General features: G+C 40.6%; 1 protein-coding gene and 1 non-coding gene across 2 annotated transcripts in view; both read left to right on the forward strand.

Annotated features, from left to right (window-relative positions):
• Window positions 1-12,468, forward strand: part of LYPD5 (LY6/PLAUR domain containing 5) — a 61,200-nt gene that overhangs the window by 25,389 nt on the left and 23,343 nt on the right. The gene's annotated exons all lie outside the window — the stretch shown is intronic.
• On the forward strand, window positions 585-657 carry TRNAE-CUC (transfer RNA glutamic acid (anticodon CUC)). The gene has a single exon. It is a non-coding gene; the product is annotated as a tRNA-Glu (tRNA).

A 12,468-nucleotide genomic window follows, 5' to 3' on the forward strand; every position in this document is an offset into this window, starting at 1 on the left:
TTGCTGAATTGGGATAATTATGACAACATATATAGGATTACCAGCTCTCCCCAGATGCTTACACCTTCTCTCTTTTTCCATCAAACCTCAGGATGGCAGTTTATGGAAGAAATCTCCCTCACCAAGTTCTGCTCCTTCTTTAGAGTTTAAAGTAGAGTCCTTGGCGAGGGAAGTTTTCTAAGAAGTAACAGCACTCCAGCTGGTCTTAAGGGTTAACTAGCTTCAAGTTAACACACTCTTTATTTGCTGACCATAGCAGACATATCACTGACTTTGAGGAGAGAAGGACCAAAACCTTCCAGGGCCACAGAGGCCGTCAAGTCTTTTTGAAGCCACCGCAGCTTTCTGATTAGCCTAGCAGTTTATTTTTAGTAAAAATTTTTTCTTTGTTTAGGTCACACAAATGATTTTACTGACCTCCCTTTGTATATCTGTGGATCTTGCCCTCCTTTGCAGAAAGAACAGAGTACACCTGCACATCACAAAACAGGAACTGGACTTCTTCATACAACCCCTGAGCACTGAGGTAATATTTGTAGCTGGCACTACAGAGTCTGCACATAATCAAGAAATGTCACATGGGTGCCTGGCTGGCTCAGTTGGCAGAGCGTGTGACTCTCAATCTCAGGGTTGTGAGTTTGAACCCCACATTGGGTGTAGAGATTACTCAAAAATAAAATCTTAAAAAAATAGAAAGAAAGAAAGAAAGAAAGAAAGAAAGAAAGAAAGAAAGAAAGAAAGAGAAAGAAGAAAGAAAGAAAAAGAAAGAAGAAAGAAAGAAAGAAAGAAAAGAAAGAAAGAAAAGAAAGAAAGAAAGAAAGAAAGAAAGAAAGAAAGAAAGAAAGAAAGAAAGAAAGAGTTCCAGACCACTGCACTCCCTTTACTAATTAATTGCCCTAAACTCCTTTAAAAACCACTGGGCCAGCAGAAACACTGGAGTTGGCTTTGGGACAAGTGCCCACCTTCTCCCCAGGTGGCTGGATTCCTGAATAAAGCTCAAATTAGCTCAAATTACTTTCCATTCAAAACTGTCTGTTGAATATTGGGCTCTCAAGCCACTGGGCAGCCCAACTTGGAGTTCAGTCACAGAGTGTTAGCAAATAGGGTGATCCATAGTGTTTCTGCTTGTCCCTCTCCCGCTGCTCCCCCCCTCCCCCCCCCCCCCACACGCACTCTCTCTCAAATAAATAAATAAAATCTTTAAAAAAATTGTTTGAATGAGTGACAGGCACTGAGAGGGGCGCTTGACAGGATGAGCACTGGGTGTTATACCATATGTTGGCACATCGAACTCCAATAGAAAAATATACATAAAAAAGGTTTTACTGCACTAAAAAATTAATTAAATAAACAAAATAAAAAATAAATGTTTCACTGCACCAAACAAAGGAATAAATGTGTTGATGTTGGGAGACAGCGTTCTCACTGAACAAAACACGGAAATATTGAATGAGAAAGGCAAAAATGTGCCCTGCAGAATTTGATTAAATCCTCTTTTATGCTAAATGGTCCTGGCTTGGACAATAGATTATTTTTTTCATGCTAAGCATAAACTCTGGGAGTCGAGGGCTGGGAGAGCCATCACTGGCTCTTCCATTTGTGCCATATATATAGAATCCAGGGAGAAAAGCACTGTTCTAAGTATATCACTTTACATACTTTAAGTTATTACCTTCTTTTTAAAAAATAGAGATGTTACTATCCTTGCCCATTTTCAAATAAGAAAAATTGAATAAAAATCATCTAAAATCACTCCACAGTAATATAGGAGCCTTGGAATCCAAGCATGGTATTTCCAAATCTCCTACTCTCAGCTCCTATGTTATATCTAACCATGAAGTCTTCTCAGAAGAGGAGGAAGTAAGCAGTATCTTGTCTACAAATTCTCACCCCAGAATCTCAGAAGTCAGGAGACACTCACCTTTCTTTGTGGGTGTGTACACTACATGATTCTGAGGAGGGAGCTGAAGTATTTATTTTAAGGGAGAGGGGAATCACAGATTAGCAACATCACCTTAAAAATCCATTCTCATAACAGGAGAAGCATAAGGAAGGGAAGGGAAGGGAAGAGAAGGGAAAGGAAAAGAAGAGAAAAAAGAAAAAGAAAAAACCAATAGGGAAGGAAGGGAGGGTGAGAGAAGGAGGCAGGCAGGCAGGCAAATCTGGTATTATTCTCAGTAGTAATAAATGAATTTCCAATGTTCAGGAATAATGGCACACTGGGAAAGCCTCCACCTCCCGTTTCCAGCTCCGAGTACATGGTGTTGAAGGGACCCCACACTCTATCTCAGAGGTATCTTTGATGACAGGAACATCAGATCTTAACAGCTCAGATTTGAGGTCTTACGCCTTTTCTGCTGAGCCTCATGTCCACTATAAAATAAAACTATTGGTGTTTTAGGCCCAGTTCCTTGGAGCAGAGCCTGAGATGGAGAAGCTTCCAAAGTATTCTAGTGAGAGAGAACTCTCAGGAAAGAGGAGGGAAGGAGGCTAAGCAAGGGTGTGGTCTTGTCCCAGTCACACAGGGGACCCTGGTGTATACTCTGCAGCACAGTTAGTGTCTCATTGAGGCAACAGCTGGGCTTACAGACTCTAGTTCAGTCATCATTGGCCACTGGACATTCAGGTAACATTGTAGGGGAGTTGCATTACATCTAAGGGTAATTCTGAGAGGGATGCAGATATGAGGCTTTAGCAGCCAACACTCACAGAACCTAGGGTATGGGTACACCAGCCATGTTCAAGGGGTTCCCCTGCTTCAATCTGCCTTTGAGGGGTGCAGAGTCATGAACACCAAAGCAGACTCTATGATATGTCCCCAGATTCCAGTGTGTTATGATGAATGAGCAAAGTTATTGGAAACAAACCTAGTGTGGATAAAGAAGACTAGGCATGAGATAATGAGAACTAATATGGAATAGGAACATGGACATCCAAGTATTTAGGGTCCAGGCTTCCTTTGTCAAAAAAAAAAAAAAAAAGCACCATATATAAGGGCAAGAAAGGAGAAGTGAGTTGGTCATTAGAGAGGAAATAGCAGGAGGTCAGATAGGCAGAAAAGGAAGCCCCAAGGTAAGGAAGGATTTCTCCCTTCTTTAGGCATTGGCCTTTAGCCAGGTGGGGAGAAGCAAGGTGGCAACCTTCACATGGTTCCTGCAGATACCAACAACTAATGTTGAAAATAGCTCTTTATTCAGTGGGCTTTTTGCTGGGCCCTTTGCAGTGCCCTGCCCCTTGTATGGCATGTTTTCTTGTTTCATTTCCTCTGTCACACCAAGGACAGGGTAAGGTCAGACCTGAGCATGTGGGAGGGAATTATCCTGAATTAGAGCCCAAACTCAGGATATCCTGTCTTAATGTCATGGCCTATTTATGACTCTGTCTCAGCACTGACAATGTAGTCAATGGGTGGCTGTATGTCCATTATTGATTCTGGAAAATATATTTACAAATATCTCTCTCCTTAAAAGACTTAGACATAACAACTAACATTCCTTTCCTGGGGTCTAAGAAGAATCTGAGAAGAATATGGCCTATGAATTTTCCTCATACCACCCAAAGCGATGGCTCTCTGTGAATATTCTGAAGAATTGACCACAGTTTCTTTTAAAGATTCTTTTTTACGATTTTAAATAAAATTCATGAGAAAACAGAGAGATTGAGAATGGCAGAGACACAGGCAGAGGGAGAAGCAAGCTCCATGCAGGGAGCCCGACGTGGGACTCGATCCGGGTCTCCAGGATCAGACCCTGGGCTGAAGGCGGCGCTAAACCGCTGAGCCACCCGGGCTGCCCTGACCACAGTTTCTATGTCTGTGCTTAAAGCCAGGCATGTATGTTATTTTATTTATTCCTCATAACACTCCTACAATGAAGGTTCTGTGGTCCCCATTTTTAAAGAAAGCATTTAAAAGATTGGAAGGGAAAGGAGAATCATTCTGGCAAGTCTGATAGGAAGAAAGGATGGACAGGAAGTCTCAGGAAGCCAAGAACAAAAAGGAAGGGAAGGGAAAGATGATAACTCTAAATACAGTACAAACATAAGACATTTTAGTACCCTCCTGAACATCTATACGTTCCTCTATAGTATTCAGATTTAATATAGCACTCCAGCCTTCCCAGGTAGGAAGCATATTAGGAGTCCAAGGTAAAGCTCTAACACTGAAAGTCACTTTTTCTGACATTTTCTAAAAGGGGAAAAAAAGAAAAAAAACCTCACCAAGCAGATATCCGATACCTGGATGGTGAGCCTGTCACTGCCAAGGTATGTGCCTGAGAGTGTGAGAAAGCACCTGACCTCGAGTTATAGGTTAGGGACACCATGATCTCATTTCCCATCAGTGCAGCAATTATAATGTCACTGGTAGCAATGACAGTGTCTGCAAGGGGAACCAATAATATCCCTGAAGAACTGTTGGCACAGGTAAAAAGATAAATAAATAACATGAGCAATACTTGGGTGAGAAAAATCCAGAGGGACCAATGTACCTTGTAGAGAAACTTTCATGTGATATAAGGAAACAAACGTATCTTGAGGATGGGGTAGAGAGGACTTGCATTGCTTGAATGCAGAGCCTGTGAGGTACAGGATTAATGACAAACTCCCATGTCTCCAAGCTGACATTTTCTTTTTTTTATAAAAGATTTTATTTATTCATGAGAGACACAGAGGGAGAGGCAGAGATACAGGCAGAGGGAGAAGCAGGCTCCCCACAGGGAGCCTAATGCAGGACTCTATCCTAGGACCCCAGGATCATACCCTGAGCCAAAGGCAGATGCTTAACTGCTGAGCATCCCCCCATGCTGATATTTTCATCTACCAGTGTCTCCTCATCTGACTCCACAATTCACGCACCACATCTCTCCAGTTGTGCTAGTCTAGGTTCATTGCCTCACCATCAGAGGAAAACTTGACTTTTCATCAGCCAGGGATTCCTTTTGCCCATTAGCCCTATGGGGACTTCTTATTTTCGCACTGCTGAAAAAAAATGATGGCTTGTAAAAGTCCAGCTCTTGAGTTAAATGCCTGATGTCTAAGTGATACACTGAATTTGGACCAATAGATTCCACTATCTGCCATGCATTTTTCTCACTACTTAGTATAGAGCAGGGGTTGGCACACTTCTCCAGTAAAAGGCCAGACAGTAAGAATTTTAGGCAGGGTCTCTGTCACAACTATTCAACTCTGCCATTGCAGTGGGACAGCAGCCATAGACAAGATGTCAACAATCCGGTGTAGCAGTATTCCAATAAAACTTTATTTATGGACATAAAATTTGAATCTTATCACTTTCAACTGTCCATAAATATTGTTCATCTTTCTTTTTTCAATAATTTAAAAATGTAATAACCACTATTCTAAAGCTCATTAGCTGTACAAAACAGGTGATGGGCCAGATTTGGCCTGGGACCATAGTTTTTTGATGCCTGCTATAGATGGATAATCAAAGAGTCAAAATTCTTATTCTAATGAACATTTTATTTGACCAGAGGATACATAGAATAATTAGAATATAAAAAGGTAAAGTTATCCATGTTATAAGGAATGACAAGAACAAAAAGAAGAGTGTTTTTTGAGAACCACTGGTGGGTGATCACGACTTATATATGGATGTAAAGAAGGCCAGTAAGAGAAATTAGTAATTAAGCTACAGTTTAAAAGATGAGAATGAGTGCCCCAGACAAAGACAGGGAGAAAAGGATTCCTGGAAAGTCTGGATGGACAGGAATGGCATTGCAAAGGCCTCGAGAGCAGAGAGTGCTTAGAGGTTTTGAAAGGCATTGAAAGGTCAGAAGTGCAGGAGTATCACTGGCCATTGTTCACCTCCTCTCCCCTCCCCTGAAAGCTTAATTATGATTTAAATATCATTTGGCTGGATCCCCTCTCCTAAGAGTTCCCTCAGATAGTTTAGGTGGTTGGCATAATTGCTAAGTTCCTCCATGTCTGTGATGTCTTTCTCTGTTCCCTGTATATGATGGAGATTTTCCTAGTGTGGCTGTCACTGGTGGTGTCCCACCCAACAGCCATCTCCTTCTTTGATGAAAGAATCACCGTATATTTTTAAAGTTTTTTTATTTAATCCCAGTGAACATACAGTGTTATATTAGTTTCAGGTGCACAATATAGCAATTCAACGCTTCCATACAACACCCCGTGCTCATCACAAGTGCACTTGTTAACACCATCACTTATTTAACCCATCCCCACTTCCCCTCGGGTAACCAACAGTTTGTACTCTATAGTTAAGAGACTATTTCTTGGTTTGTCTCCCTCTTATGTTTTTCCCTTGGCTTGTTTTGTTTCTTAAATTCCACATGACTGAAATCATTTGGTATTTGTCTTTCTCTGACTTATTTCACTTAGTCTTATACTCTCTAGCCTGATCCATGTCATTGCAAATGGCAAGATTTCATTATTTTTTATGGCTGAATAATATCCCATTATATATATATATATATATATATATATATATATATATATATATACCACATCTCATTCAGCAACTGATGGGACACTTGGGCTGCTTCCATACTTGGATATTGTAAATAATGCTGCTATAAACATTGGCGTGCATGTATCCCTTTGAATTAATGGTATTGAATTCTTTGGGTTAAAACTCAGTAGTGTGATTGCTTGATCATAAAGTAGATCTATTTTTAACTTTTTGAGGAACCTCCATACTGTGTTCCACAGTGGCTGCACCAGTTTGCATTCCCACCAGCAGTGCAAGAGGGTTCCCCTTTCTCCACATCCTCACCAACACCAGTTTCCTGTGTTGCTAATTTAAGCCATTTTGATAGGTATGAGGTGATATAGCTCATTGTGGTTTTGATTTGCATTTCCTTGATGATAAGTTATGACAAGCAGTATTGTAGTTTTGATCCAGCAACTCCAGGGGTCTGGTGAGGGTGTGTGGTGACATTACTGGTCTAAGAAAATTACATGAGTGCTTACCACATGCCAGATCCATTGACATGTGATTCACATGAATTATGTAACGTTCAAGCCAAAAACAAAAACAAAAAACCTGTCTGTGGCACATGGGACATTCTCCAGAATAGATTACATACTGGGTCACAAATCAGGTCTCAACCAATACCAAAAGATTGGGATTAATACCTGTATATTTTCAGACCACATGCTTTGAAACTTGAACTGAATCACAAGAGAAAATTTGGAAGGAACTCAAACACTTGGAGGCTAAAGAGCATCCTTTAGAGTAAATAATGAGTAAATTTAGAGTAAATAATGAATGGGTCAACCATGAAATTAAAGAATTTAAAAAATTCATGGAAACAAATAAAAATGAAAACACAATGGTTCAAAACCTTTGGGACACAGCAAAGGTGGTCCTAAGAGGGAAGTACATAACAATACAAATCTCTCTCAAAAAAATTAGGAAAATCTCAAATACACAAGGTGACATTACACCTAAAGGAGCTGGAGAAAGAACAACAAATGAAGCCTAAACCAAGCAGGAGAAGAGAAGTAATGAACATTAGAGCAGAAATCCATGAAATAGAAACCAGAAAAGCAGTAGAACAGATCAATGTAACTAGAAGCTGGATCTTTGAAAGAATTAATAAGATAGATAAACCCCTAGCCAGACTTATCAAAAAGAAAGGAGAGGGACGCCTGGGTGGCTCAGCGGTTGGGTGCCTGCCTTTGGCTTGGGTCATGATCACGGGATCCAGGATTGAATCCCACATCAGGCTTCCTGTGAGGAGCCTGCTTCTCCCTCTGCCTGTGTCTCTGCCTCTCTTTCTTCTGTGTCTCTAATGAATAAATAAATAGATCTTAAAAAAAAAAAGAAAAGAAAAAGGACCAAATTTAAAAAATCATGAATGAAAGAGGAGAGATCACGACCAACACCAAGGAAATACAAACAATTTTAAGAACACATTATGAGCAACTAAATGCCAACAAATTAAGCAATCTGGAAGAATTGGACGCATTCCTGTAAACTTATAAACTACCAAAACTGAAACAGGAAGAAACAGAAAACTTGAACAGACCAAAAACCAGCAAGGAAATTGAAACGGTTATCAAAAATCTCCCAACAAACAAGAGTCTAGGGCCAGATGGTTTTCCAGGGGAGTTCTACCAAACACTTAAAGAACTAATATCTATCCTTCTGTTTCAGTATATGTGCTGCCAAACTGAGCATATCTTCTGAAGCTGTTTCAAAATACAGAAATGGAAGGAAAACTTCCAAACTCGTTCTGTGAGACCAGCATTACCTTGATCCCCAAATCAGACAAAGCCCTCATTAAACAAGAGAATTACAGACTGATAACCCTGATGAACATGGATGCCAAAATTCTCACCAAGATACTAGCCAATAGAATCCAACAGTACATTAAAGGGATTATTCACCATAACCAAGTGGGATTTATTCCTGAGCTGCAAGAATGGTCCAACATTTGCAAATCAATCAATATTATATGTTACATTAATAAAAGAAAGGACAAGAACCATATGATGCTCTTAACTGATGCAGAAAAAGCATTTGACAAAATACAAAGACTTTCTTGATTAAAATTCTCCACAGTGTAGGGATGGAGGGAACATACCTCAATATCATAAAAGCCATGTATTAGAAGCCCACAGTGAATATCATTCTCAATGGAGAAAAACTGAGAGCTTTTCCCCTAAGGTCAGGAACACCACAGGGATGCCCACTCTCACCACTGTTGTTCACAACAGTACTAGAAATCCTAGCCTCAGCAATCAGACAACAAAAAGAAATAAAAGACATTCAAATTGACAAAGAAGTCAAACTCTCCCTCTTTGCCGATGACATGATACTATATGTGGAAAACTCAAAAGACTCCACCCCAAAATTGCTAGAACTCATTCAGGGATTCACCAACATGGCAGGATATAAAATCAATGCACAGAAATCAGTTGCATATCTATAGATTAACAATGAGACAGAAGAAACAGAAATTAAGGAATCAACCTCATTTACAATTGCACCAAAAACCATACGATACCTAGGAATAAATCTAATCAAAGAGGTAAAGGATCTCTACTCTAAAAACCACAGAACACTTATGAAAGAAATTGAGGAAGACACAAACAAATGGAAAAACATTCCAAGCTCATGGATTGGAAGAATAAATATTGTGAAAATACCTATGCTACCCAGAGCAATCTACACATTCAATGGAATCCCTATCAAAATGCCATCAACATTTTTCACAGAGCTGAAACAAATAATCCTAAAATTTGTATGGAACTAGCAAAGACTCTAAATAGCCAAGAAGAAAACCAAAGCTGGTGGCATCACAATGCCAGACGTCAAGCTCTGTTAACAAAGCTGTAATCATCAAGACAGTATGGTACTGGCACAAAAACAGACATGTAGATCAAAGGAACAGAATCCAGAAGGGAACCTCAACTCTATGGTCAACTAATCTTTGACCAAGCAGGAAAGAATATCCAATGGAAAAATGACAGTCTATTCAATAAATAGTGCTGGGAAAATTGGACATCCACATTTAAAAGAATGAAACTGGACATTTTCTTACACCATACACAAAAATAAATTCAAAATGAATGAAAGACTAAATGTGAGACAAGAATCTATCAAAATCCTAGGGGAGAACACAGGCAACAACCTCTTCGACCTCAGCCACAGCAACTTCTTGCCCGTCATGTCTCCAAAGGAAAGTGAAGTAAAAGCAAAAATGAACTATTGGGACTTCATCAAGATAAAAGGCTTCTGCACAGCAAAAACAGACAACAAAACTAAAAGGCAACCTACAGGGAGAAGATATTTGCAAATGACATATCAGATAAAGGGCTAGTATCCAAAATCTACAAAGAACTGGGCAGCCCACGTGGCTCAGTGTTTTAGCGCTGCCTTCAGCCCAGGGCCTGATCCTAGAGACCCGGGATCGAGTCCCACATTGGGCTCCCTGCATGGAGCTTGCTTCTCCCTCTGACTGTGTCTCTGCCTCTCTCTCTCTGTGTGTCTCTCATGAATAAATAAGTAAAAGTAAATAAATAAATAAATAAATAAATAAATAAATAAATAATAAATAAACAAATAAAATCTACAAAGAACTTATCAAACTCAACAAAAAAAACAAAGAATCCAGTCAAGAAATGGGCAGAAGACATGGATAGATATTCCTCCAAAGAAGACATACAAATGGCCAACAGACACATTTAAAAATGTTCCACATCGGGCAACCCCGGGTGGCTCAGCGGTTTAGCGCCGCCTTCGGCCCAGGGCCTGATCCTGGAGACCTGGATTGAGTCCCGCGTCAGGCTCCCTGCGTGGAACCTGCTTCTCCCTCTGCCTGTGTCTCTGCCTCTGTGTGTGTGTGTGTCTCTCATGAATAAATAAATAAATAAAATCTTTAAAAAAATGTTCCACATCACTTGGCATCAGGTAAATACAAATCAAAACCCCAAGAGATACCATCTCACACCGATCAGAATGGCTAAAATTAAAAGTCAGGAAACAACAATGTTGGTGAGGATGCAGAGAAAGAGGAACCCTCGTACACTGTTGTTGGGAGTACAAGCTGGTACAGCCACTCTGGAAAACAGTATTGAGGTTCCTCAAGAAGTTAAAAATAGAGCTACCCCTATGACCCAGAAATTGCACTATTAAATATTTACCCCAAAGATACAAATGTAGTGATCCAAGTAGGCACCTACACCCCAATGTTCACAGAGGCAATGTCCACAATAGCCCAACTGTGGAAAGAGCCAAGATGTCTATCAACAGAAGAATTGATAAAGAAGATGTGAGATAAATATCCAGATAGATAGATAGAGATAGAGATAGATATAATGGAATACTACTCAGCCATCAGAAAGAATGAACACTTACCGTTGACATCAATGTGAATGGAAGTGGAGGGATTATGCTGAGCAATAAAGTCAATCAGAGAAAGATAATATGGTTTCCCTCTTATATGCAATATAAGAAACAGTGCAAAGGATCATAGGAGAAGGGAGGGAAACCTGAATGGGAAGTCATCAGGGAGGGAGAAAAACCATGAGAGACTCTTAACTATAGAAACAAACAGGATTGCTGGAGGGGAGCAGGGTGGATGGGTAATTGGGTGGAGGGCCTTAAGGAGGGAACATGATGTGATGAGCACTGGGTGTTATATGCAACTGATAAACTATTGAACACTACATCTGATACTAATGATGTAATATATGTTGGCTAATTGAATTTGAATTTTAAAAAAGAAAGAAGATGTTAAAACAAAACGAAATGAAAAGATTACAGTATTTCTCCTTCAAAGTGAGCATAATAGTACACTTTACCAGAAGAGGGCGCGAGTGGGACATTTAGAAGCAAGAGGACCGACTTTGAGAACTACCCCCATCCCCAACAATCAACAAAAACAATAAATCAAGCATACAAAAACAATAATTTGTAATGATTGTCAATTCCCACAGTGTGAACAGTCCAATCATGGCCAATTTCTAGCTACCAAAGTAGTATCACTAAAAGTGGAGCTAGAAAGGGATGTGCAGTAGTACACAATCATATGGTATTTCTGTCATACAGACACTATAGACACAATCTCAAGAGCACAGATAATTAATAAGAAAGTGATTCGTTTGACTCTGTTACCTTAGTTTTTAATATATTTATTTACATTTACATAATTAAAAAATAATGGTTGTGTTTAACACAAGTCTCAAATTCTCTGAGAATCTGCCAGTAGGAACTGGCTTCTGCACACCCGTGCATCCATCTACCACCACTCCATTATATCAGGCACCCAAGCGCCTAGGCACCCCCCCAACCCACCCCCCCACACACTGCCTCTGGTGTTCCCAGTGCTACTCCAAGGGCTGGGGCACCTCAGCGGCCACCACTGCCTTACTGACACTCGTCCTGGATGTGTACTCAGTGACCTGACGCTGAAATACTCCACAGTGCAAGGCTGGCACAAGCCAACACCTGTGCATTGGGACACCAACTACAACTACCAGGAACTCCCCAAGCCAGGCCATTCAATGACCCTTACGTTTTCTAGTATCCTGCTTTTCTGGCACTGAGCTACATTTCCCATAGGCCACCGCGCCTTGGGTCTCTGAAGTCCCCTAGAGCATTCTCATGGTTCTTGGGTTCGCATGTGAGCAGAAATCAACTCAGATTGAGAAGACATTGACTCAGGCACAGAGGGCTGTAGGAATGCTGGCCTTGGCCCACAGTGGGAGTAGGAGGAAGGAGGTGCTGGAGGTGAACATGAGCAGCTGAAGAAGGTGATGGTGTGGCAGACTTGAGGGTGACAAGGGCAAAATAGGGTCAGAGTGTCTCCCTAGTCACACGTGATGGAGCAACAGGTGTGAGACAAGACTGAAGTGTGTCTCTGTTATGGTGAGGCACAAATATGGTAGTAGAGGTTGTGTGTGAACATTGTGTGTGATAGACTCAAGAGTGTGTCTCACTGTGTGAAAGGTGATGTTGCATTTGCATGACTGCAC

Source organism: Canis lupus, chromosome 1 (assembly GCF_048164855.1).
Source record: "Canis lupus baileyi chromosome 1, mCanLup2.hap1, whole genome shotgun sequence".
Lineage (NCBI taxonomy): Eukaryota > Metazoa > Chordata > Mammalia > Carnivora > Canidae > Canis > Canis lupus.